This window comes from Rhinopithecus bieti, unplaced genomic scaffold (assembly GCF_001698545.2).
Source record: "Rhinopithecus bieti isolate Rb0 unplaced genomic scaffold, ASM169854v2 scaffold_16180, whole genome shotgun sequence".
Taxonomy (NCBI): Eukaryota; Metazoa; Chordata; class Mammalia; order Primates; family Cercopithecidae; genus Rhinopithecus; species Rhinopithecus bieti.
Window position 1 is genome coordinate 146,235 of NW_016808502.1, and position 23,951 is coordinate 170,185.

The following is a 23,951-nucleotide window of genomic DNA, read 5'->3' on the forward strand; positions in this document are numbered from 1 at the left end:
CACTAGTCCCATGCAGGGATGGTGCGGAGCCTGAGGGAGCACATGCAATGGTTTCCACGTGCATTTGTTAGAGGTCACTCCGGCTGCTGAGTAAATAATGGATGAGAGGCCGGGGGCAGTGGCTCATGCCTGTAATCCCAATACTTTGGGAGGCTGAGGTGGGTGGATCACCAGAGGTCAGGAGTTCAAGACCAGCCTGGCCAACATGGTGAAACCCTGTCTCTACTAAAAATACATGGTGGCGCACACACCTGTAATCCCAGCTACTCGGGAGGCTGAGGCAGGAGAATCGCTTGAACCCAGGAAGCAGAGGTGGCAATGAGCCGAGATCACGCCATTGCACTCCAGCCTGGGTGACAAGAGCGAAACTCCGTCTTAAAATAGTAATAATAATAATAATAATAATAATAATAACAATAATGGATAATGATGATAACGGATAAGAGAGGGGTAAATGGGGCCAGTCAGGAAGTTTTGTGAGCCAAGTGGGAGATCACTGGGGGTGAGAACATGAGGGCTGTGACGGGGAGGAGGGAAGTGGGTGTGATTGGCATACACCTGGTGGTAGACCCAGTGCTGGAGAGACATCCAGATGCCTTTCAATGCTCTGCGTGGGGCCCGAAGGTGAAGGACAGTGACGGCAGAGATCAGGGAACGGAGGCTGCGGAGGGAAGACAAGGTGCTCCGGTTTGAACTTGACGAGTCGGAGATGCTTGAGGAATGTCCACGTGGAAATGCTACCCTCTCTGTAGGTATGTGACAGCCACAAAAAGTGTGGACTTAGGGAACATCAGCACAGATTTAGGAGTGGCTGAGACCACAGGAGAAAATGTAGAGGCGGAAGAGGACACATGCAGGACTGACACCAGGCAGTGAGCAGAGCTGCCCGGCAAAGTACCTATGGCCGGAAAAAGAGTGGCTTAGGGACATGACCAGGGACTAGCAGCATGGAGACTTTGCAGCAGCCCAACTCGTGGTGAGAGGCAGCTGACCCTGGTCAGCACCGTGCAAGGGGACCTGACGGGCTCCACCAGAACCTGCACCTGTTGGTCCATCTGCCTTTCTCTGACCCAGCAAATTCTCAAAGGGCTTGAGAGTGCCTTGCCGTGTGGGGCAACCCCTTCCAGCCAGTGGGCTTTGGCCTGTTTTCTCCTCACTATATGCACCAATATTACCCCATTTTATGGTTGAGGAAATCAGGGCACTAAGAATCAAATAACTTGACCTTTGTTCTGTGCTGGTGGCCAGCTGGGAGTTGGCCTCAGCTCTCACTGTTCCTACCCAGCACTCTCGTGCATGTTAGAACAACACCTTGTACTCCACGCATGTGAACTGTCCTTGGAAAGTCCTAGAACTCCTCCAGTGTTCAGCAATTCTGTTTTCCCTTTTGCTCTCTCTTGTGGGGAATCCTTTACTAATTGCCTGTCTACCTTTCTCCATCCGCCTCTGGGTTTACAGGAGCGCCACACACACACACACACACACACACACATACTGTACACACACATACACACACAAACACACATGCACACACACATATACCACACACATCCACAAACACACATCCACACACATACACATACCCATGCACTCAGTCACATTCACAGATAAAAACACCCCCCCACACACATTCACACACATAAACTCACACAGTCACATTCACACACATGCACTCACAGGCACTTCACACATATACACTCACACACATTCAGACACAAACACACATTCACACACATACACCCACACATTTACAGTCACACATACACCCACACACATTCACACACGTATGTCCACACACTCACATTCTCACACATTCACACACACTCATACACGTTCACACACATACACACACACTCATACACGTTCACACACATACACACACATACACGTTCACACACATACACACACATACACACATTTACAGTCACACATACACTCACACTCACATTCACACATACACACACTCACATTCACACACATACACCCACACACATTCAACACACGCATATGCATTCACACACACACAGTTACAGTCACACATTCACACACTCACATTCACACATACACATACTCACATTCACACATATACACCCACACAGATTCACACACATATACTCACAACACTCACATTCACACACATACACTCACATTCACACACACATCGAACACATATACCTATGCTCACACACATGCATTTAACCCCCACACACCACCCATACATACACAGATACTTTGCGTGTGTAGTTTACATATACTTTTTATTAATTATGTTTAGTTATAAATCTCAGAGCCCATTTTGTGAGGAGAAAATACACAGTCTCCTATCGCCCTTGACGTGAGTGTTGCCTTATACAGTAAATGGGTCTTGAGAGTTGAGGGAATTCTTCATACACCCTAATTGATGTGCTGAAGCTCTGCTCTGGTTTGAGAATGTGCTCTGAATAAATTGACGAACTTTGCTTTCTTCACAAAAGACACTTGATTGGAGGTTGCCATCTAAGTATTCTGAAAATACCATGGGGCTGCAAACTTTAGATGACGCTTCTCTGCCCAGATGACTAAGGTTTTTCAACCCTGTCATATCCCCCAGAATAGAAGGAAGAATTTTCTCTTATTTAAAGAACGATAGCCAATAAAAATAAGTTGATTAATTTAATATAATCCATATTTAAATTGAGCTGGATGATAATTCTTAGTGTTGCAGTGTAACAGTGTAACTGAAGGGCGTAGATCGTTGTTTAGACGAGAACTTTATATTACACAGATAAAATAATTTACTGGTAATTTTAAACAGTCATAAAAGGAGATATGAAAAGTGTTTTTTATTGCTTTTTTAAAAACCACACATTCATGCAATGTGTATGTATGTGTGCACATGTGTAAAATTCTGGTAGAATAAAACACATATATAAAAATGTCTTTAACAAAATGATAATCCCGCCCTATGTAGATCTCTTGTACAGCATGGTGCCTGTAGTTAATAATAATGTATTGTACACTTGAAATTTACTGAGAGCAGATCTTAAGTATTCTCATCTCTCTCTCTTTCTGTCTCTCTCTCACACACACACACACACACTCGGAAACTCTGTAAGGTGATAGGTTAATTAGCTTAATTGCAGTAACCATTTCAAAATGCATCAAACCATCACATTGCACACCTTAAATATACACAAGCTTTGTCAATTATACGTCAATAAAGCTTGAGAAAATGATAATCATACCCCAGGTGACTTTTTTTTTAACATCACCATTTGCATATGGGATTAGTCTAAGTACATAAATTCTTTTGATTTGAGTCTTACTTTCCCCAAATTAGCTTGATTTAGTGTGAAAACTGACCAATTTTACTGGTAGTTTGGAAGCTGGTAAAAATTACAGCTTTTATTTTGAGTGTGTGAAAGATACTTTTGTTTTCAATATGCCAAATATATTTATTTTTAACTCAGGAAAAAAACATTTTTCTTAAGCTTAAGCATGATGTATACTTAAGCAGAATTTGATAACCTACTTGGATTCCAACAATGGTTTTAAACCTGAGATTGGTCTCCCCTCATTCTTAGTCAAAAGCGTCTATGACGTATAATATCTTTATTTTTTAATTGCATTTTCCTGGTTGCAAGAACAGGCGAAACCAGGAGGTGATCTGCACGCCTCACAAGCCTGAAGTCCCAATTAGGATAAGTGATTGCTCTTGCCTGGTCCTGAGTTCCAGCTGGCAGGACTGAAGGGCATTGCTGACTCCATCTTAGGCTTAAGGCACATTGGAGTTTGTGCTCGATGGTTGAAAATGTGCTTTTAACATCAAGTAACATTTTCGTTTTCAAAAATAAAAATTGTCCTCTTTCCTAGCTGCTGAATTTGCTTTGTAAAGCTAGGGAAACATAAATGGGAATCATGGCCTGAGCTTTACAATGTTAGGAACAGTTTAACATTATTTATGGCTTGTCTAGGAGACTTTCTTTTAAAGAGAAAAGAATGCGACTGATTAATGAACAAAAATAGCTTCTGCTTCACACAGGTGACTGTTCTAGAATGTTGCTTTTCTTTCTAAACTCATGCCTGGGGGACATGGTTCCAAGATAGTCATGAAAATGGAGAAATGGATTCTATACCCCTATATTTCTACAGTCTTCTAGATATTTCTAGAGCCTCTTGTTAAGCCTCCATAATATCCTCAATTCTGTTTCCTGATGCTTTTCACTACACACATTGCCCAGGTCTGCTCATGTGCCTTGGAGCTCACTGGGTGACAGAGGGGATTAGAGAAATTGATGTTTTTGAATGCTGGTTGTGCCAAAATACGGTCAAATGTGTTTTTAGTGCAGTAGTAAAGCTCTACATCTTTTGAGCTGGGTGGTTTTGGACAAGTTACTTAACCTCTGTGTACCTGGTTCCCACATTATGAAAATGAAAGGGCAATAATAGCGTCTTCACAGAGCCGCCATGGAATTTAAACAAGATAATACACATGCTTAGAGCGATGCCTCTGTAAAGCCGAAGTTAGTGCGATGAGCTTTTTTCTTTTTGTTTCACTCTTATAGTGCCAAGAAAGATTTTCTGAAGTGGCAACAATTAGCATGAGCCCTGACTCTAGGATCCTCATTTACTGTCCATGGTGCAATGTACTGATACCCAAATCTTGTGTGCAATCAAACACAAGGCAGACAGATGCCAGCGAGGTGCTGGGGGACGGGGAGCCAGCCTGCTCTGCAACCCTCCCACACCTTCATCTCTTCCAAGTCAACACTTGCTAAAGGCATCATCGCAACGTCAAGGTTTTTGCACTCACTTATATGAGCCAGGGCTCTCAAAGCTGCCTATTTAGAAAGGAGACATACCGAGATATAAAAAGCTTCAGAACATAAAATGTTAACTGCAGGCAAATGCCAAATGCGTGTATTCATAAGAGAATCACATAAAAACAAAAAGATGAAAGCTCAGCTTCTGACCATCTTTCCAGGTCTTGGGACCACACACCGGTGTTATTAGCCAACAACACATTTTTCTGCTAAAGTGACCAACCAACACACCTCTGGGACTGAAAAGCATGCAGTCTATTGGGTTCTGCAATTCAAGTCATTTTATTAATTCAGATTATGAATGCTAATCAGCTTTTCAAAAAATGTTGTTTTTCCAAGCAGAGTTTTAAAAAGTGTTAACTCTGGGCTATTATGAGGATGGCGATGAAGCACTCCTTAAAAATCTTTACTTATGCAAAACTATTGACAAAATTGTAAAAGAAAAATTAGAGCATGAGGCTTATGAGGCAGGGGACATAGGGCAGCCAAGCAGTCTGCAGATGGACACAATACCAGCAAGCAAAGAAGAGCCAGCTCACATACTTAACATACTTGCAGCCAGAAAATTGCTGCTGCGCCCGGGGCCAGGACCTGGGACCCAGCTTGCTCTCCATTTGGCATTCCTTGGTTTCAGATCTGTGATCTTAAAGCAGTAGCAAAGATTACCGTCATTGCTGCTTATCCACTGAGATGAGTTTTCTTGTAACAAATGAGATATTATTTAAATTTATTTTAGCTGTTTCATGGAAATTGCTTTATAACTCCAAGGTGTCATTACTGGTTCATATACAACACAATTGCTGTGTGTATTCTCTGTAAAGAAACTGTGAAGGAAATGGGTATGTGTGTCATGGGCCATTAATAATAAATGAGGCAAAAGCAATTTGCTTTGCACATTTGCACATAATCATTTATATGCCCTTGCAGCAGGTGTGTGTGTGTGTGTGTGTGTGTGTGTGTCCTCTTGTAATTGTGCTTTTATACCAGAGATTTCTGCATGTGGCTCCTTTCAAACCTGATCCCCAGTACCTGCTCCAGCATAATGATGCAGTGGTTTTGGGCAAAACATTTCTTTTCCTCCAGGCCTCAGTTTTCTTATTTGTAAATTCAGAACTAGCTAGATCCTGAGGCCCTTTTGTACCCCTAAACCTGTGTCATGCAGGCTGTCCTGCCTGCCCACTCAGCTGTGTGAATGCTGGGACTCATTTCCACAGGCACCAGAGGAGAGCCTGCCTACAAGCACAAGGATTTCTTGATCCAAATCATAGCTTTAACACATTTTCTCTTAGCCACAGCTTCCTATCCCAAATGGAAATTTCTGTACAAAATTTAAGAAATGATTCCATAACTGAGGTTTTAATAAAACCTCAGGAGAAGTGAAGGTGACTAGAGTCTAGATAATGGGACACAATGATTCGAAGCCATAAATGGCAGTTTTCAGGCAGGACTTTACAAGTTGCTCTTGGCTTCAGGTTTCTCACCTGGAAAGGTGCAGACACAGCCTCTTGACATTAGCCAGTCACCTGAACACTGTTACTCTGAAGCGAGGTGCAGTTTGGGGACGGGGACTGCACATGCTTTGCGCACGGTGACACAGCAACAGAATTTCTGGCCTCAAGAACTCCTAGCTACAGAATGAAAAAGAGGCCTAATCCCCAGCCTTCTGGTGTAACCAAGTCTGTTTTCCAACATGCAGCTGTCCACCAACCCTCACGTGTGAGTGCCAATGACAAGGCCCTCCTCCTGGAGCCTTATAGGAGCTGTTTGAAGAACCTGTGTTCACCCATTCCCCTCCTGATTTAGAGACCCACTGAAAAACACAGGGATTAGAGAACAAGTGATTAGCTTAATTACTGGACAAAGCTGGCTTGGAAAATGTGGTGAAGATAGGCAGTCCCCATGGCCCTGGGGTTCAGGCCTGAATTAGGCAAGGTGCATGCATACACCAGGACACAACCCCCTGTGTTACTCGGGGCAAGCAGACCTGAAGGTGTGGGATCAATGATTTCTTCCCAGAGCACCTGCTTGACACATGACTCCTGAGCCCAGCAGGAGAGGCTAGCAGAGTAGGCAGGAGCTCTCCATGAGGAATCCTGAGTCCAGGAAAAGAGAATGAAGTGTCCCTCAGACCTCTCAGCACCATATTGTTTCCTCAAGCCTGCCTTATAAATTTCCTCCATTGTGACCTGGCTGCTGCAGACCAGCCCTCCTGTGGTCCCAGAGAAGGGATTTGAGCCCCTGCATTAGTAGTTGCCTTGCTGTTTGTGTGAAGCATCAACTCAGATCCTCTGTGTCTGGTGCAAAAAGATTTCCAGAGAGATGTATCCTCCTCCTCTGTCTTATTTGCTGTTCTGCGTTGACCACCATCTGCCTGGGATCCTCTGTGCACACCTCTTCTTTTATGTATCTCTTTGCTTTGTGCATCTTGGCTCACCCTGGTGCTGTAGATAGCACAAGATTGGTTTGCTTGGGCATTTTTTTTTTTTTTTCAGACGGAGTCTCGCTCTGTTGCCCAGGCTGGAGTGTAGTGGCCTGATCTTGGCTCACTGAAACCTCCGTCCCCTGGGTTCAAGCAATTCTCCTGCCTCAGCCTCCCTAGTAACTGGGGTTACAGGCACCTGCTACCACCATGCCTGGCTAATTTTTGTATTTTTAGTAGAGTTGGGTGTTGCCCAGGCTGGTCTCAAACTCCTGACCTCAAGCAATCTGCCTGCCTTGGCCTCCCAAAGTGCTGGGATTATAGGCGTGAGCCACCGCGCCTGGTCTGCTTGAGCAATTTTTAAAAAGGAGTGGGCTAATTATCTTTAGATTTCATTTCATCTATTTATATTTTTGATGTGAAAAGCATGTTTAGTCTTAGATCTGCCATTTTTTAGGTATTTTCATCTGAAAGCTTCCATTTTTGCAATTTGCTATTTGATCTGTGCTTGTTTTATGTATAGAGGATTGCCTATGTCTGATTTCTTTCAGAAAATTTGGAAGTCATCTATCTACCGAAAAAAAATCAAAATATTTCACACCAACATATATTTCTTTGACTTATTTTGAAATGGCTTCCAGAGGGCCAGAAAACAGAAGTGACTCTGCAAGCCTGGCTTTTGTGGGGGGAAATTTGCATCCGTAAATAAGCTGCATTAATACGGTTGGGCTTTCCCTTGCCTGGATCTAGGAAAGACAAACTGAGTCTAACACCTTAAATATCTGAAATAAACATTTACCTTCTATTCTCTCTAAGGGCTGCTATCTGTGAGGCTTTATCTATATAACAAGACCACCTTTACCAGCTAGGCCTCCTTTTCTCCCCTTCCCACACCCTGTCCTGCCACTAAAACCTGATTTACCACCATAACCTGTTTTTGGTTATGCTCTCAGCCTGCAATCTTTCTCCCAACTCAAGGTAGTATAAAAGCTTCTGAACCCCATTGATGGATTGGGTCTTCATTCTGAAGCCTCCTATGCAGACATGTTAAATAAATTTGTATATATTTTCTCTATTAATCTATTTTTTTGAGTTAATTTTTCAGCCAAACTTCAGGGGTCCAAGGGCTCTGCCCTGTTAAAGCAAGATAAGTATGGCTTGAGAAGGACTCTGGTACTTCTATATTTGAGTCCTTGCGGATGAACCTCACTTAATAGATAGAAAAGATTGAAAACCTAACTTATGAGTATGTCCTGTAACAACGGCAGAGTATTGACCAATCCCAGCAGCCATACTTCAACCACTCATAGACTGCCGAGTGTTCAAACTGTGTTCAAATAAGACAAACACCAACCCGTAACCAATCCTGGTGTTTCTGTGCATCACTTTCCTTTTTTTCTCTATAAATTTGTTCTGACTACGAGACATTCCTGGAGTCTCTCTGAATCTGCTGTGATTCTGGAGGCTGACCGATTCATGAATCTTTGTTTTTTTCTTAATTATACTCTGTTAAATTTAATTTGTCTGAAGTTTTATTTTAACAGATCTGGCATTAGAGATCGTGGGATTCGAAGTAAAACTCTAGTGACCCCCAAGAATACTAGGTGACCAGGCAAGGTACCTGTGGAGCCCGTTGTGCTCACTATTCTCTTGATTGTAACTAGAGGTCATGGGTGAGTTTTCTCTTGGATTCCGAGCTCCACTAACTTGTGTTTTGAGCTCTCTGAGTTTACTTGAGGAATGTTTAGATTGGACTGGGTTCAAGATAGAATTGGATCTGATAATTAACTGGACTGGATTCAGTTAGAGGCTTCGGACCTCAGGTAGGCACCTTATTTTTAAAGTGGGTTCATCTCAGTCCAAGAAGTCTGGGATTCCACTTTCCGAGATGGTAGCTAGTATCATGTATAAAAATTATGGGCCCGGAATGTGTATATTTTAGAAAATGGGTTAACCTCACTAAAAAAAAAAAAAAAAAAAAAAAAAAAAAAAAAAAAAAAAAAAAAAAAAAAAAAAAAAAAGCTTACAATTAAGATGGCCACAATGGGGGAGTTTGAATTTGGATAAATTTATTTGTTTGTGAGACATATTAGAAAAGGGGGGGATCAAAAACCCCACAAACAGTGGGACATATTCTTACATATTCATATTCATGGGTATGCAGAGGCCTCTAAAAGACTAAATGAATCAAAATTTGCCTCCTTAAAGGATTCTTTGCAAGAAACAAATGAAAAGCTTAAGCCACAGACTAAAGACATGATAAAACTACTCTAACTGAACTAACCTCAACTGTTCCTTCACTTTATCCATCTCTACCTACATACTCTGAGTCCACTAACCTTTTATTTAAATTATGTTTTTCACCCTGAAGATGATGGAAAAAAGGGAATTTAGGCAGATGCCTTCTGATCAGTCAGGCCTGTCTGCTGTAACTACTTTCACTGCATGGTCTAAAACAGCTTAGAGCCATTGTGAAGGACTTCCCTGACCCAAGGAAAATCCTCAAAAATTTACTGAGGAATTTAGAACTCTCCTAGAAGCTTACTATCGAGGACTTCCTGACATTTACCAATTTGTTCACATGATACTGGGGTTGGTGAAGGTTGGAGATGGATGGCAGCAGGAGAATGGGATAGACCTGAAGAGGATATTAAACACCCCTCCAAAAGTTCCTCAGGGGAAGGATCAAAAGCATCTAGAAAAATTGCTGAAAACCTCTTAAATTCAATTTCTAACATTTTTCCACAAAAAAATTGATTGGTCCATCATCCAATCATGTAAACAAAAAAAGGATGAACTAGTTTCAGATTACAGAACTTGCTTAGGATCATTGTTTGTGAAACATTCTGGGCTCAAAGTACAGCAAGGAATATTTCCTGTAGGGACTGAAATGGCATTAAGTGCTCTGTTTATAAATGGACTTGGTCCTGAACTTAGCTGTGTAATTAAAAAACATAAGCTGGGATGAGAAGTTACAGATATGACTGCATTGGTGGCCTTGGCGGAACATTTTGAGAGGACTCAACAGCAAGAAAACTCAAAAGGCTAACATGCTTATGACCCTTCAATTATGATACAGCAGTTACGAAGGGATCAAAGGGACCTTCTCATTCTCATTTTAAATCACAACCAAGAGGTCCTAGAACAAGAAGTTCTTTATCCCAAGATGTCTGCCTTTATTGCAAACAGTGAGACACTGGAAAAGGGATGTCCACTTTTCTATCAGTCCACAAATAAGCCTCCCTATAGGCCAAGCTGTTTAACCACAGAGGAAGCCCAAGGTACCTTAGTCCTTCTGATAATAATCAACACTGACAAGGCTCTGAGGGATTCTCCAGTAAATTGCTCCCTGTAATACCTTTGAATGAACGTGGAGAAACAGGTTAAAATAAATGGGGAGTCATGTACAGTCCTGGTGGATACCGGAGCTACTCTATCTCCCATAAACCCCACTTTAGTAGGCCAACAAATCCCACAGAGTAGAAAGATCATTTCTGTGGTGGGGGTTTCAAGTCAAGTTCAAGAGGTTCTCATATCTGAACCCATCCGATTAACTTAGAGGTTCTTTTCAGTAAAACACACTTTTACTATGTGATACTGCTCCAGCGAACTTGTTAGGGTGATATTTACTTTCAAAACTAAAAGCGCACACAAAATTTTTTTCAGAGAGAGAGCTAATCTTAGCATTTCTTGATTCTCCTGAACCAGAATTGTTATGCTGTCTACAGGCAGAAGTTAATAAGATAAAAACTTAGGCCTGTAATACCCCTGATCTTTCCAAAATACCTAAATGCTTATGAGCCTCTTCCCCAACTAATATAGAAAGAATTAAAAGTATAGAACCAATAAAAGTCCAAATAGATTATTCTAATCCTTTGCCTAAATTATTCCAGTATCCACTAAAACCTGAAGCAATTCAAGGGCTCTCACCAATTGTAGAAGATTTAATTAAACAAGGACTCAATCTCATGCACTAGCCCTTGTACCACTCCAATCTTACCAGTTAAAAAACCAAATAAGTGAGGTTGGAGATTTGTTCAAGATGTACAGGCAACTAACAGAATTGTAATACCAAGATTTCCTGTAGTCTCAAATCCTAATGCTTTATTATCTAATATACCCACTTATTCCAAGTGGTTCACAGTAATAGATCTCTGCTCAGCCTTCTTTAGCATTCCAGTTCATAAAGGGAGTCAATACCTGTTTGCCTTTACTTGGAAAAATCAGCGGTATACCTGGACTGTAATGCCATAGGGGTTTATGGAAGTCTCTTCATATTTTTCTCAGGCATTGCATCAGGACTTAATAACACAACAGTTTCCTCAAAATTCTACTCTCATTCAGTAAGTAGATGACTTATTGTTATGCTCTCCCACTGAGTGCTCTGAAATCGACTCAGTTTACCTTTTACAGCAACTCAAACATAAAGGTCACAAGGCTTCAACAGAAAACCTTAAATTTTCAGAGGAAAAGTCTACTATTAGGGACATGACTTGACTGCTGATGGGATTTTCCTCTTACCTGAGAGGATAAAAACTATCCAAAGTTTTTCTTGACTTGCAGCCAAAAGACAATTAAGAGGCTTTCTTGGACTTGCAGGATATTGCAGATCCTGGGTTCTGCAATATCACCATTGTATGAACTCACTAAAAATGCTATACCAGAGCCTTTACGTTGGGAAGACGGTCACGAGCAGGCTTTCAGCTAAATAAAGTTGGCCTTAGAACAGTCCCAGCTTTGGGACTTCCAAATTACACTAAACCTTTCTGCTTGTTTGTTCATGAGCAAAACAATCAGGTATTCAGAGTCCTTACTCAAGAACATGGTGATACACATAGGCCCATTGCATACTATAGCCTGCAGTTAGACCCAGTCACTAAGCCATATCCTAATTGTTTAAAAGCAGTAGCAGCAGCGGCCACGCTGGTAGAATCTTCATCAGATTTGGTTTTAGGAAATACACTTAATTTGCAAGTCCCACAAGCTGTGGAAAGTCTATTAAATTCCAACCAAACCCAGCATTTTTCAGTAAGTAGACCAGCATCTTACGAATTACTTAACCTTTCTCCTTCTAATTGAGATCTAAAATGCTGTAATCTACTTAACCCTGCTACTCTGTTACCTCTGCCTGATGATGGTAAAGACCACAGCTGTGTAAGTGCAGGGTCAGAAATAGTGGCCCCTTATATTGATTTACAGGATACTCCACCGGATAATCCTAAATTGATACTTTTTGTGGATGGGCCCTGTGCTAAAAACTCAGAAGGAAAATATCAGGCAGAATATGCTGTTACCACCCAAAATTAGTTAATAGAGAAGGGAACTCTTCCTCAACTTAAGCAGCCCAACCTGTGGAACTTTTTGCCCTCACCCAAGCTTGTCATACAGCTAAGGACAAATCAGTAAATATTTATACAGATAGCAAACATGCTTTGAGAGTAGTACATTATTTTGGCATGATATGAAAACTACCAGGGTTTCTCACCTCTAGTGGAACCTCCATCAAAAATGGACTCCAAGTAGATGAACTCCTTCTGCTATCCTGTTACCATTGCAGATTGCTGTTATTACAATTGAAACTCATACTTGTAGAACTAAACCTAAATATCCAGGGAAATGCTTTAGCAGATTTTTATGCTAAATCAGCTACTCACATTGTTAAGATATGCAATCTGAATGAACTCCAGAAGATTAATCCAAGCCAACTTCTTTATGATGACTTACTTCAGAAACAGTGCAATGCACCTGATTTGGAGGAAAAAAAAATTGGCATCTAAAAGGATGTAAGTTTAATGTGAAGAACAGACTCACAGAGGGCTCAGAAAGCTGCCTGGTCCTCCCTGAGTCTTTGAAGCTTCCATTGTTGAAAGCTCTGTACTCCATAACTCATTGTGGAACAGATAAAATGGTCCAAATTATGAAAAAATATTGATTATGAGTCTGACAAGTCAAACATTGGTTATAAACCATTTTAGCAATTTTGGACTCATAATCCTGGAAAAACAATCAAAACTTCAGGTGGTATATGTCTACCACCTGATAGACCAGTTGAGCATTTACAGATGGACTTCATTCAGTTGTCACCTTCAATGGGGTATCAGTGTGGTCTCGTAATAGTCTGCATGTTTTCTGGTTGGATAGAGGCCTTCCCATGTAAGAAAGCTAATGCTGTGACAGTAACTAAGAAATTATTAGAAAATGTTTTTCCTGAGTGGGTGTGGTGGTTCACGCCTGTAGTCTCAGCACTTTGGGAGGCCAAGCCGGGTGGATCACCTAAGGTCGGGAGTTCAAGACCAGCCTGACCAACATGGTGAAACCCCGTCTCTACTAAAAATACAAAAAAAGAAAAAATTAGCTTAGCCTGGTGGCAGGCACCTGTAATCCCAGCTATTCAGGAGGCTGAGGCAGGAGAATCGCTTGAGCCCAGGAGGCGGAGGTTGCAGTGAGCTGAGATCAAGCCATTGCACTCCAGCCTGGGCAACAGAGTGAGACTCTGTCTAAAAAAAAAATGAAAATGCTTTTCCTTTATGGGGGATCCCTGTAAAAATTTCCAGTGATGGAGGAACTTACTTTACTAGGCAAGTTATAAAGCAATTAAATAAGGTGTTACCAACACAGTGGCACTACCATTTTCCCTACCACAAAGCAGTCTTCTAGAAAGGTTGAACGAACAAATGGTGTATTAGAACCTATTGGCAAAGTTAACTGAATCAATTGGGTTGCCTTGGCCAAAGGTACTACCTTTGGCTTTAATGGCAATTAGATTCACTTTCATTGGAAAATATAAGTTGACCGCTTATGAAATAGTCACTGGAATGCCTATGTCCCTAAATAATACCTCATGCTTCTCCTACTCTATTGTACTCTGATATGGCTAAATATTGCAAGGCTTCAATGTATTATGCCAAAGTATATTTCCACCAGGTAAAGTAAGCTTTTCGAGATCCACTAACTGAGGATAATCAAACCTTCCATGATCTGGAACCTGGAGACTGAGCCTTCTAAAACTGACATCAGAGGAAAACTGCTCTTGAACCTCACTGGAAGGGCCTACACCAAGTCCTTCTCACCACCTACACTACAGTGAAGCTTCAGGGCCTTGGATCTCAGGTCCATGTCTCACAACTCAAAAGGGCTCCTTCAAACTCCTGGAACGTATACCTGTTGGAGACTTTAAGGGAAAGCTGACCAGGGAAATCTCTCCCTAGAAGCAGACAGCATCCTAGTTGTGGACAGCTTTCCCAAGATCATGGATCAAGACTTGGCTACCATCATGAAAGCCTTATGTATTTTTCTGTTTTCCTCATTTTTTGTTGCCCTAATCCTTTCCTAGAGGAAAACCCATGGCTTTAGCTTGAGCGTATGCTGTAGAACAAAACCAGAGTAACTGTTGGGTTTGTGGGCTAATGCCAAAAAAATCAAGAAACTCTTTCACTGATGCCAATCCCTCTTTGTGTTCCCAATGAGAGTTACCCTGAAACTCCAAGGAAAGAATGAAAAGCTATTTTTTTTTTTTTTGAGACAGAGTATTGCTCTGTCACCCAGGCTGGAATGCAATGGCACAATCTTGGCTCACTGCAACCTCTGCCTCCCAGGCTCAAGCAATTCTCATGCCTCAGCCTTCCAAGTAGCTGTGACTATGGGCATGCACCACCATGCCAGGTGATTTTCGTATTTCTTGTAGACAGGGTTTTGCCATGTTGGCCAGGCTGGTCTCAAACTCCTGACCTCAATCAATCAGCCTGCCTTAGCCTCCCAAAGTGCTGGGATTATAGGTGTGAGCCACCACACCCGGCCTGAAAGCTATTCTTGATATTCTAAATATCACTGCTACTTGCTTTCTTACACTCACTAAAAACAATACTCTAGCTTTTCCAACTGACAACTCAATCATTACCAGATATAAAAAGCCAATTCAAGTGATTCCTACAAAAGATATATTGTGCTTCCAGGCATCATGCACTCAAGATTTTGGAACTACTTATGTTGGTACAAGTAATTGCTTATATAATGTAACTGGATTAAATTCAGTATGGCCTTTTTTACTACATGTGTTTGTACACCCTTACAACATGCTATAAAGAGGCCACAAAAAAGTAAATTTCTCACTCGACATTGTTCAGGAGATATGCAGATTTATGGATGAACAAACCTGACTGACCCCTGCTTAAATGCAACTAGTGGCCCTCTTCTCAGCCCCTGAGTGTCTACACTCAGTCTGTGGAGAACATGCATATTCCATTCTGCCTCCTTGTTGGTTTGGATCTTGTTATTTGGCCTGGATTGCTCCTGCCTTTTGAATAGCTTCCCCTGAAAATTCTCATGATAGCTCTTATAATTGGAGGCCCAAATGATCCATAACTGAAATTAGCACTAGCCTTGAAATAGACAAAGATAAGCCAGTTTTCACTGAGGAAAGATCCCAGTGGGATTCCTGGAGGCTCACTCTTGGTGGTAGTAAGGTACCATTTGTATGGAATTTAAAGCTAATTCATAAATTGGGAAAAACATTGGATTTTGTAGCCAACCAGACCTCCCAGGGTTTCAGGTAGGTAGAAGCTACTCTCCAGAAGGTAGATGACCACATACATATTCAACAAAAACACTTAATGAAACATCATGCAGCCTTAGATCTTCTTTTTGCTCAAGGTGGAGGCCTGTGTTTGGTGATAAACAAAACTGAATGTTGTATTTACTTCTCCCCTTATTTTGTTACTACAGAAAGCTTAATTTAAAAGGTGGATGATACCGCTGTTTCCTTAGACACTGCCACCAAATAGATTAAAGAAACCTCTCAAGAGAAAGGAACCCATGAGGTATTTACAGGAGCAACTAACAGTTGGTTTGTAGGCATCCTTAGGGGTGGGTGGCAAGCTTGGGTTTTCCAAGGGTCTCTAATCTTCATATTTCTCCTACTAGACTGAAAATGAATACCTCTTTAAATCAGGCTACCTTACAGTGAACTATCACACTCCAAATGAGGACTGCGGCCAATGAGACCCTAATACTGTTGAACTGCCTATATTGTCTGAACTTGGTTACTTTGGTTCGGTTCATTTCATAAGAACTATTATTAAAGAGTATGCCTTGGCATTTTGATATTATCCTCTTGATAGTCATAATCATAGTCCCCCTGGTACACTGTATATTCTCAAGTCTTAGGTGTTTTGTGGCCAGGCTCAGTGGCTCATGCCTCTAATCCTTGCACTTTGGGAAGCCAAGGCGGGCGAATCACCTGAGGTCAGCAGTTCGAGACCAGACTGGCCAGCACGGTGAAACCCTGTCTCTACTAAAAATACAAACATTTGGCAGGCATGGTGGTGGGCACCTGTAATCCCAGCTACTCAAGGAACTGAGGCAGGATAACTGCTTGAACCCAGGAGGCAGAGGTTGCAGTAAGCTGAGATCACGCCACTGCACTCCAGCCTGGGTGACAGAGTGAGAATCCATTTCAAAATAATAATAATAATGAAAGTTTTATATGCAGTCATCCATTGAGTGTTGAATGGGCTCACCCCAACTGGGTCAGCAAGTACATAAAGAATCACTCAGCTGGTACAAAGTGTGACTTGTGAATTCCATATTGATACCAAAGAAGACCTGTGAAGCACCATACTAAAACTAAAGAAGACCTGTGAATTCCACACTGAGACCAAATAAGTCTTTATGATGGTGACAGAGAGTGGCATCAATGCCTAAAGTTTTGGCCAATCTCTCTAAATTGAGAGGGTGACCAAAAGGAAGGAAGTGTTAAAGTGAACTAAATATGGCCTGAGAAGGACACCGTACTTCTATGTTTGAGTCCTTGTGGATGAACCATAACCTAATTGGACTGGTAGATAAGACTGAAAACCTAACTTAGGAGAATGCATCTGTAACAATTACTGAATCTTGGCCAATCCCAGCGGCCATACTTCAACCAATTATACACTGCTGAGTGTTCAGACTGTGTTCAAATAAGGCAAATGCCAACCTGTTTGCAAAAGTCAGCTGTTTCTGTACCTCACTTCTGATTTCTGTATGTCACTTTCCCTTTTTATCTATAAATTTGTTCTAACCACGGGGTATCGCTGGAGTCTCTCTGAATCTGTTGTGATTCTGGAGGCTTCCTGATTCATGAACTGTTTTTTTTTTTTTTTTTTTTTTTGCTCAATTAAACTCTGTTAAATTTGATTTGCCTAAAGTTTTCTTTTAACAGATCCTACACTACCTTTAGTCCTTCTCTTGGTTAATTGATTATCATTAAAAAATTGATTAAGCCTCTGTTTGAACTTAAACTTAAGATAGGTCTGACAATGTCTCCTGACGCCATTCAAGAGGAGGAAAGATTCCAAAGATTCTCATCTTTTCTCCCCATTACACCTGCAATTTAGTTAATTACATGATTGTCTTAGTTTATTCAGTGTTGTTATAAAGGACTACCTGAGACTGGGTAATTTATAAAGTAAAGATGTTTTATTTGTCTTATGCTTCTGCAGGCTGTACAGGAAGCATGGTGCCAGCATCTGCTTGGCTTCTGGTGACAGCCACAGGCTATTTCCATACTCACGGTGGCAGGTAAAGGGAGCCAGCGAGTGTGCAGCTCACACGGGGAGAGAGGAAGCAAGAGAGAAAAAAGGGAGGTGTCAGGCTCTTTTGAACCACTAGCTCTCACTGGAATGAGTGGAGTAAGAACTCGCTGGCCCACAGGGAGGGCATTAGTCTATTCATGAGTAATCGGTCCCCATGGCCCAAACCCTTCTTATTAGGCCTCACCTCCAAAATTGAGGATCAAATTTCAACATGAGGTTTTGAGGGGACAACATCCAAACTATAGCAATAATGCTTTTTTTTTTTTTGTAATTTGTGTTATTTTATAACATTTACACGTCGTTTTGCAACCGTAGTTCCCGTACATTTTAGCTTGAGTTCTATTGCCCAGTGTTCTTACAGATTTTCTGTTGGCCTCTTGGTTTTCTGAAGTTCTTTTTTGTTCCCATCCCCTACTCAAGAAGGATTTGTGTTAGCTAGTATTTGGCTTTTTCTTTGTGTAAAACTTTGGTTAGTGTCATTTTATTTTTGTGAATTAAAGATAGGTAGTCTAGGGTAACATTCTGGATCTAACTGTTATTTTCCTAAAACTTCTCTATACTGTGTTCTCATTTCCTTTCTTGAATTTCGCTGGGAGAAAGTCTGCAGCTAGTCTGCAAGCCTGAGTTCCTTCATCCCAGGTAGCTTTGACTTTGCAGGAGGGAGAACGCTTGTTTATTATTCAGATAATTCAATTGTTTCTTTACATTTAAAAGGCTATTACTACTAACAGTTCATGTTCCAGGTTAATTATTCTGTGTCTACCTTGGCTGTGACGTGTTGTACCCTTTAAATATGTAGATTTGGATTGTTTCAGGCAATTTAAAATTACATCTTTAATACTTGTTATTTTCTGTTCAACTTTTCTAGGGATATTTATTATTCCTATGTTAGTATTCTGTTGTCTATCTTCCAGATACATACTTTTCTCTATTTATTGGTGGACACTCATTCAGTGGTAAGAAAAATAAAACCAATGGAAAATGACTAAATATGATAAAACACATAGCTGCCCCAAAGATTTTATAAATTCTTTTGCAAATTGCATTCATGATTGTGTCCTCTCTGCTCTTCATTCTTTCTTCCTGCAATAGCAGGGCCAATGGCTGCCGAACTCCTTCTTACCCTTGTAGTATAGCCCAGGGAAGATCTATCAGTGGCTGCAGAAATTAAATTTAGAAGGGGAAGGTCTCAGGTGAAGAGAGGGCTGATCTTGCAGAAGTGAACCCTCTCTTCACTTTCCCATGTGTACCCCCCAGTACAGCCCAATGTATCCTCAAACTCATTGTAACTGTGGAGGAAACAGAAGGAGGGAGACCCTCTATTTTTCTCCCAGGGTCTAAGTTGTAAAAGACAATTTCGATAATATCACAAATTCAAAATATTAAGTCACACGTGGTTTTCAAATCATTGTTTGTCTGGGATGCTATATTGAAATTCTGAATGCATTATAATTTAGAAACAGCTTGAAGAACACCATTTACTATAATGGTAGTACATTATGTACAATATGTTCGCTATTAGGCTCATTACTCTGATACATATTAGTGAGTTGAACTGGCAGTCTCACCAACTTAGAAATGAACTTTGGTAGCACAGTTCAATCAAATGCTAGACAAGACCTGTATATCTGGATACTCAGAAAGAGCCTAAGCATTAGTTTCAGCAACTAGTATAGGTGCTGGAGTCAAACAACATAAAACTGGTAGTTTAGGTCCACTTTTCCATCTTTGCAAGCATATTTATGAAGGTAAGCATTTAATTTTTAGAGCTGTTTTAAAAACAAATGCTACTGAAAGGAGTGACATTAGCAAAATTGCAGACTAGGAAGCTCCAAGCTGTCATTGTTACATGGAATGTCAAAAAACAATGAGAAATGGGCTGAACTAACCTTATAAGAGCTCTGGAAAACAGCAAAAGGTCTGTAGTATCCAAGAAAACACCCAAACAAGAAAGAGCCTCATTCAAAATGATAGAAAACTTTGTGTCATTTTTATGTACGCTTTTCCCATTTCCTTTTTTAGCACAGAATTGTCTTGGTCTGGAGGAGGTAGGACCCAGTTCCCAATTCCATCACTCAAACCAGAGAGAGCAAAACAGACCTCACTTGCAATGTTCTAAACTGTCTGGGGGCTGTTGAAAGAACTGGTCTCTGTATTGTTTAACTCAGATCTCAGATGAGGAAGGCAGACAGAACTGCTTGTGAAAGCTTCAGAAAGACTCCCAAATGCCTGGGGTGGGAGATGACAATAGAGATATACAATAGGCCATTTAAGATCTTATCAAGATACAAGTATTTCTGGTAAGTTAAGTACTTGGGGAAAATACAAATATCAGTTTTGTTATAATTTTGGTTTGTAACTCAACTTTTTATTTTCTTCAGAATTAAAAGAAGCAAGGATAAGATTTATTGGGATATTAGGATTTTCAAAAGCTGTATATACCGGAGAAAGCAAGACATATGCCCATGTACAATGCATGTTCAGAAAAAGATGTGAGAAAACCTTGAGCTTTCAATTCAGGCTAATCCTTAGGCTCAGAGCACAACCAGTGAAGCAGTCATAGACTGCCCTAGAAAAGAGTCAGTCTGTGAAGACTTAGAGAAGTGCCTGATTTTGTTTTGTTTTCAAATGTTCAATTTTAATAAAATATCACAAATCATATAAAGTAATAGAAAAATATGGCCTATTCAATGAAAGAAAATAAATTAACAGGAACTGTCCATGAAGAAGCATAGATATTGACCTTACTAGAAAAGACTTTAAGACAACTGCTCTTGAATATGCTCAAAGAGCTGAAAAGAGTAAAAAGAACTAAGGGAAATCAGGAAAATGAAATACAAACTAATAGAATATTAGCAAAGAGATGTGAATTATAAAAAGAAACCAAACAGAAATTCTGAGGCTAAAAATACAATTATTTAATTAAACATTTACTGGAGTGACTTAACAAAAGATTTGAGCAAGCATAAGAAAGAATCAGGGAGCCAGGCACAGTGGTTGACACCTGTAATCCCAGCAATTTGGGAGGCTGAGGCAGATGGATCACTTGAGGTCAGGAGTTCAAAACCAGCCTGGGCAACATGGTGAAACCCCATCTCTACTAAAAATACAAAAAATTAGCCAGGCATGGTGTTGGGCACCTGTAATTCCAGCTACTCAGGAGGCTGAGGCAGGAGAATCGCTTGAACCTTGGAGGCAGAGGTTGCATTGAGCTGAGATTGCACCACTGCACTCCAGCTTGGGCAACAGAGATTCCATCTTAAAAAAAAATTTAAAAAAAAAGAGAAAGAATCAGTAAATGTGAAGACAGGAAAATTGAAATTATTGAATCTGAGAAGCAGAAACAAACAAAAAATAGAAGAAAAGTAAACAGAGCCTAAGGGATTTGTGGTGTACCATCAAGCTGACCAATGTACACATTGGGTGAGTTTTAGAGGAGGAGAGAGAAAAATGGCAGAGAGTTATTTCAAAAAATATTAACTGTAAAGTTTCTAAATTTAATGAAAGATGTGAATCTACAAATCAAAGTATCTCAATAAACTTCATGTAGAATAAATTTAATGAGACCCACACTATGACTAATTATAATCAATCTGTCAAAAGCCACAAAGAGAGAATCTTGAAAATGGCAAGAGAAAAGTTAAATGTCATGTTCAAGTGATACTCAATAGGATTATTAATAAATTTCTCAGCAGAAACCCTGTAGGCCAGAAAAAATTGGGAAGATACATTAAGTGCTGAAAGAAAAGCATTTGTCAACTGAGAATTATGTACTGAACAAACTTGTCCTTCACAAATGAGATCATTATTAAGAAATTCCCAGATAAATCAATGGCAGCATTGATGATCACTGAATCTGTCCTGTAAGACAGTCGAAAGGGAGTTCTCAAAGTTAAAATGGAAGGACACTAGACAGTAAAGCAAAACCTTTCAAAGATGTAAAGATCCCTAGTAAGTTAAGTACCTAGGGAAATATAATAACCAGTTTTGTTGTAAATTTGGTTTGTAACTCAACTTTGTGTTTTCTTCAGAATTAAAAGACAAATGCGTAAAAATAAGAATAAATATATACCAGTGTGTCTACCATGTATAAATTTATAATGTATGGTAGCAATAGCATGGTGAAAAAGCAACTGTAGAGGAGTAGAGTTTTGTATGTGATTGAAGTTAAGTTAGTATTAATTAGATTGTTATAAATTTAGTATATTCTATTTAATCCCATGACAACGAAAAGAAAATATCTATGGAAAATACAGGGAATTGCATGGACGGACAACTGGAAGCAGCTAATGTGCATAGATGTCATGAAGAAGAACAGAAGGGGCAAGTAAATACAGCACCTTCAACTGAAACATCCAGGGACTCTCATTAGGACTAATTGAGGAAACTACTCAACCCACAGAGAAGGGAGAAAAGCAAGGCAAGGAGATGGCCCACCCAGGAGTGACATGGAACCAAGGGAAGCTCCCTCACCCAGAGAAGTGGTGAGTGAATGTGCAACCCCAGGGTCCCACACTTGTTCCATAGATCTTTGCAACCCTTGGGTCAGGAGATCCCCTTGTGAACTTACTCCACCTGTACTATCAGTTTGATACACAGAACTATGTGGAATCTCACAGAGCAGTTGCTCAGGCATGCACAGAGACCCAGGAGCTTTAGATACTCAGGCATCTCAGCAAAAGTAGCTGCAACTCTGGAAAAGTGGGAGGTTAGACCCCCATAATACTCCTAAGAAAGAGACTGAATCCAGGAGACTGAGCAGTGATGGTCTGTGGGCCCCACTTCCACGGTACCTCACAGGATAAAACCTACTGGCTTGGAATTTTAGCCAGCAACCGATAGCAGCATTGTGCCTCCTTGGGATGGAGCTCCTCCGGGGAGGGCTGGAAGGGGTGCCACTTCTGCTGTTTGGCCACTTGGCTATTACATCCTTCAGGCTTTGGAGAGTCGAAGCTGACCAGGGGCAAAAGGGATCCTGCAGCACAGCACAGCTGCTCCTCTAAGACATGGCCAGACTGCTTCTTTAGGTGGGTCTCCAATGGTATTCCTCCTCACTGGGCAGGACCTCCCAAATGGGGCCTCCAGCCACTCCCACCAGTGTTCTCTGGCCAACAGAGATTTGAAAACTCCCTGGGACAGAGCTTTCAGAGGGAGGGGCAGGTCAACATCTTGGCTGTTAGGGTGACTTAGCCATTCCAGCCTTCAGGCTTTGGAGAGCCCAAACCAACCAGGGGTGGAAGTGATACCCTAGCACAGCACAGCTGCCCTGTGGAAACATGCCCAGACTGCTTTTATAAATGAGTTCCTGATCCGGTTCTTCATCACCAGCCATCGCTCAGTTCAGTCAGCCCAGGATGCAGGGTCCGTGCTGTGGGCCCAAGCCAGGGGTTCCCTGTGTGGTGATGAGCGGTGGAGGGGGGGGGTGTGGGACCCATGGGAGGCAGACTAACCTCCTCTCCTTGGGCTGACTGCAGCTTGTTGGAGGTGTGGATAAGGCACTTAGGGTCTTTTCACCAGGTGGAGCCTTCCAATCAGGGTCTCTGGCTACTCCCACCAGTGTTCTCCAGTTGACAGAGGATTCAGACCTCCCTGGGATGGAGCTCCCAGAGGGAGGAGGAGGCTGCAATCTTTGCTGTTTGGGTGACTTAGGCATTCCAGCCTTTGGGCTTTGGAGTACTGGAAGCATTACCCCAGCACAGCACAGCTGCCCTATAAAAACATGGCCAGGCTGCTTTTATAAGCAGGTCGCTAATCCCATTCCTCATCACCAGCAATCACTCAGTACAATCAGCCCAGGATGCAGGGTCTGTGCTGTGGGCCCAAGCCAGGAGTTCCCTATCTGGTGATGAGCAGTGGGGTGTGTGTGAGACCCTTGGGAAACAGACTAGTGTCCTCTCCCTGGGTCAACTGCACCTTGTTGGAGGTGTGAATAAGGCACTTAGAGTCTTTCCCTCCACATTCCCTCCCCATACATAATATAATATGTAATAGCAGCTTCCCCTGAGCCCACGACAACTTCTCACATCACTTTGCTGGCATGTGTCTGCATGGGAGGGTTTTGCTTTACTTGCCCCATCAGCATGCAGGAGTGCACTGTGCCCCACAAGCCCCACCAACCACCATTGCAGATGGAGCCTTGGTGGGCACAGAGCCAGCAAG

General features: G+C 41.5%; 1 protein-coding gene across 3 annotated transcripts in view; it reads left to right on the top strand.

Annotated features, from left to right (window-relative positions):
• DIRAS2 (DIRAS family GTPase 2) overlaps nucleotides 1-23,951 on the top strand; it is a 158,741-nt gene that overhangs the window by 77,945 nt on the left and 56,845 nt on the right. Inside the window, exon 6 of one of the 3 annotated variants that reach the window (XR_001888131.1) lies at nucleotides 569-1,336. The exons of the other annotated variants lie outside the window; for them this stretch is intronic. The gene's annotated coding sequence lies outside the window, so the exon portion shown is untranslated. Of the gene's footprint in view, nucleotides 1-568; nucleotides 1,337-23,951 lie in introns of those variants that run through there. 3 annotated transcript variants of the gene reach the window in all.